The following is a 3,391-nucleotide window of genomic DNA, read 5'->3' as shown; positions in this document are numbered from 1 at the left end:
CCACGTGGCACCTGGAGCGGCCGACCAGGCCTTCGGCGATCCCCGCGGCTCCCCCACCGCCACACCCAGTCGCACGCGGCCAGAGCCCCCGGAACCCGCTCTCCCCCGCAACACGCCGGAAAGGCCGACCCAAACCCTCCGGGCGCCCACCGGGCCCCACGCGGGGCGCCGCCGACCCGGTCCCGAAGGCGCGCGCCATGGGGACGCGGACACCGGGCCAACCAGCGTGGCCGGCGGCGACGCCCCCAGAAGGCGGAGCCGGGTTCGGGCCCAGACGGGGCGGCCAACAGCGTAGAAGCCGATGAGCCGCTCGGGGAAGAGAAGATCGGCAGGCGGCGGGCGGGGAAAAGGGGCACAAGGCAGGCAAGGAGCCAGGGGGCCACGGGGACGAGGGCACGGGGAACCCGCGGAGGGCTACTCGGGCAGAAAACCTCAGGCACAGCCGGGCCACCAGGAAAACACGGCCACGGGATCCCACCGCCACAGACACGAGGGCGGTCCCGCGGCGCCCCGCCTGGGACGCCGAACGGCCCTTGGGCAACCCACCGAGCAACCCCCCTCACGAGCCCCGGGTCCTGCCACCGGGGGCCCCGAAGCAACCTCAGCCACAAGCCCAACACCAGGGGCCACATATCGCTCGTTTCTCGTCCGTCCCGGACCCGGTCCCGCTCCGGGAGACCGGCGCACCCCCCGTGGGGACGGCTCGCTCCCCAAGAGCCAGGCGGCCCAACCCCGCGCCACGCGAACGCGGTCACCGGCACCGGTCGCGGCTCGGCACGGGAGCGGGCGGAGAGCCGGCTCACAGCGGCGTCCCGCGCCGGACGGAGTGCCACGCGCACCCGCCGCTCGCGGCAGCCTTCCCAATCCGCTAGGACGTCGGGCCCGGCCCAGCGGGATCCTCCCCCAACACGGAAGGGGGAGGCGCGGGCCACAGTAGACGACGAGCCGCACGCTCGGCCCCCACCGCGGGGTCCGGCGGAACCCTCACCGTTTCCCCAGCCTCATCCCGTCGAGGGGGGAGCAGCGGGGGAGGGCTCTCTGCAAGCGAGTCGCTACGGCAGCGCTACCACAACGCAGAGAGAGGCGGCAGGCCGGGGGATCCGGTACCCCAAGGCACGCCTCTCGGATCGCTAGAGAAGGCTTTCTCACCGAGGGTGGGTCACACTCCCCACCCGCCAGTCGCCCCTCGTCGGGCCCACAGAGGCGCTCGGGGACACCTGGGGAAGGGAGGGGGCGTGTGGCGCGAGGAGAAGAAACCCGCGGCAACCTTGAGCGTTCACGGTCAGGGCAGGGGCCCGGCTGGCGCGCGTGCGCACAGCCCCCAAAGGCCCCCCCCGCCGTCCACCCACCTCCTTTCTGCGAGGTAAAGCACCTCCAGTGAACCCACGCACGACCGGTCGGAGGCAGAACGGCAGCCCCTCGGCGGCCGGCCGGCGCACGCGTGGCCGGCCCGAGCCCACCGCGACCGCTCACACGGCCCGCGCTCACCCGCCAGAGGGGAGGCACGGGACGTGCGCTCGCCGGACCAGGCGGCGCCCTTCCCCGCGTGGGGGAGGGGCGCGTCTCACTCGACCGCCTCGGCCCACACCCAACGAACTCCCTCAGGACCCAACGCGCCAGCACCGTGGCGGCGACCGGAGGAGGGGGCGCTGGGGGTGGGAGCGACACACCACCGCTCGGCCTCGGGCACCTGAGGGACAACCCGGAGCGCTCCAGGAGCACCGCAAAAGACCCAGGCAGAGCCAGCGCTCGTGCAACGCCCGAGAGGGCAGCACGACGGGCCGGCGGGACAGCACCCCCACCGCCGCGGAGGGGGGCGGCCCGCGAGGCGACAACCACAAGAGGCGAAAGCGAGGGGTGCCTGCTGCGTCAGAGGACCCCGCCGACCCCCGCCGAACGCCACGAGGCAGACGGCGGGGGCGGGACAGCAAGGTCAGGCCGGGTTCCGCACCCCAGTGCCTCCCAACGCACCGCTCACAGGCGGGGACGAGAGACAGGGGGCCCCCGCGGGCGGGACGAGAAGAACGGGTCCCATTCACCATGAATGGCCGCCCCTCGCCCGCCGCGGCTCGGTCCCGGCCCGGGAGAGCACGACATCACCACATCAATCAGGGAAAGCAACCCCGGAGCGGGGTCGGTCGGTCAGTCAGCCACAGCCTCCCCGGAGGCCAGCGAGCAGATCAGCCTGACCACCCCCAGCTCCGGGGAAGGGGCGGCAGACAACCCGGCAGAGACGAGGAACGCCTGACACGCACGGCACGGAGCCAGCGGGAGTGGGGTTGTCACGGCCGCCCCAGGTGCCCACAGCAGGGAGCGCGCAGCGGCAGGGTAAGCCCGCGCCGCCTTCCCCGCCGCCCCCGGGTGGGTCAGAGACCCGGACCCAAGGCGGCACCGGGAGTCGGGACGCTCAGACGCACGAGAGACCAGGCACACACGGGCCCCAGCAGGCGGCTCCAGCACGAGCAGGGCCGGCTAGCCGGGTCACCGGGAGGCCCAGAGGCCCACCACGCATCCAGAGGCCCGACCTCTCCAGCGACAAGTCGCCAGAGGACAGCGTGTCAGCAATAACCCGGTGGCCCAAAATGCCGGCTCGGAGTGAAAGATATACCTCCCCAGGGGACAGGAGGTCGAGCCACCGACCACGCCGCCGGCCCAGGGAACCCGCGACACGGACATCTGTCCCCAAAATCGCCACCATCGCAGCCAGACACGGAGCACCCAGGGCCCTCTGGTCGACCCCAGGACACACGCCGGAGCAGCGCCGGGCCAGGGACGTCCTCCCGGCCACCCGTGCCACGCAGGGGCCGGCCCGTGTCTCCAGAGCGAGACTCGGAAGCGTTTTCGGCCGTCCTCTCGTACGACCGGGACACACGAGGGACCGAAGGCCGGCCAAGTGTGACCCCTCGGGCCGCACGCGCGCTCAGGGAGCGCTCTCCGACTCCCCACGGGGACTTGAAAACAAAAGGTCACGGCAGAGGGACGGCGGCCGGGCCCGGGGACCGCTCCCCGGCACCCGGGGGACGAGGCAGGACGGTCCCCGGCTCCCCACGGGGACTTGGGGAAAAAAAAATTCGGCCGCTGCCTCAGACGGCCAGGATGCGCGCGGGCCCGCGACCGGGCCGGGAAGGGTGTCCCCAGCCTCCCGCCCCAAGCCCGGTGGGTCCCCGCGGGTCGCGGGTCAGGCCTCGGGAGCTGAGCTGCGGCGTGCTGGTCGACCAACCCCGGCAGCCCCACACCCGGCTCAGGCCCGAAAGCGCAGCGACAACCTCTCCCCACATAAGCCTGCACGCCCGAGCTCTGACTCACAAGCGACGCGCCAGAGCTCTGGCGCGACCGGGACAGCCCGGCTGACGACCGCGGTGTTTCCGGAGCTCTGCCTAGCTCACAGCGG

At 73.2% G+C, this 3,391-nt stretch overlaps 1 pseudogene; it reads left to right on the top strand.

Annotated features, from left to right (window-relative positions):
• Positions 1 to 30: 30 nt before the first annotated feature.
• On the top strand, positions 31 to 1,410 carry LOC140711044 (uncharacterized; annotated as a pseudogene).
• The last annotated feature ends 1,981 nt before the right edge of the window (positions 1,411 to 3,391 follow it).

Source organism: Chlorocebus sabaeus, unplaced genomic scaffold, assembly GCF_047675955.1.
Source record: "Chlorocebus sabaeus isolate Y175 unplaced genomic scaffold, mChlSab1.0.hap1 unalloc_scaffold_1360, whole genome shotgun sequence".
Lineage (NCBI taxonomy): Eukaryota > Metazoa > Chordata > Mammalia > Primates > Cercopithecidae > Chlorocebus > Chlorocebus sabaeus.
The sequence above is the reverse complement of the archived record's forward strand: the minus strand, read 5'-3'. Positions and strand labels throughout refer to the sequence as shown.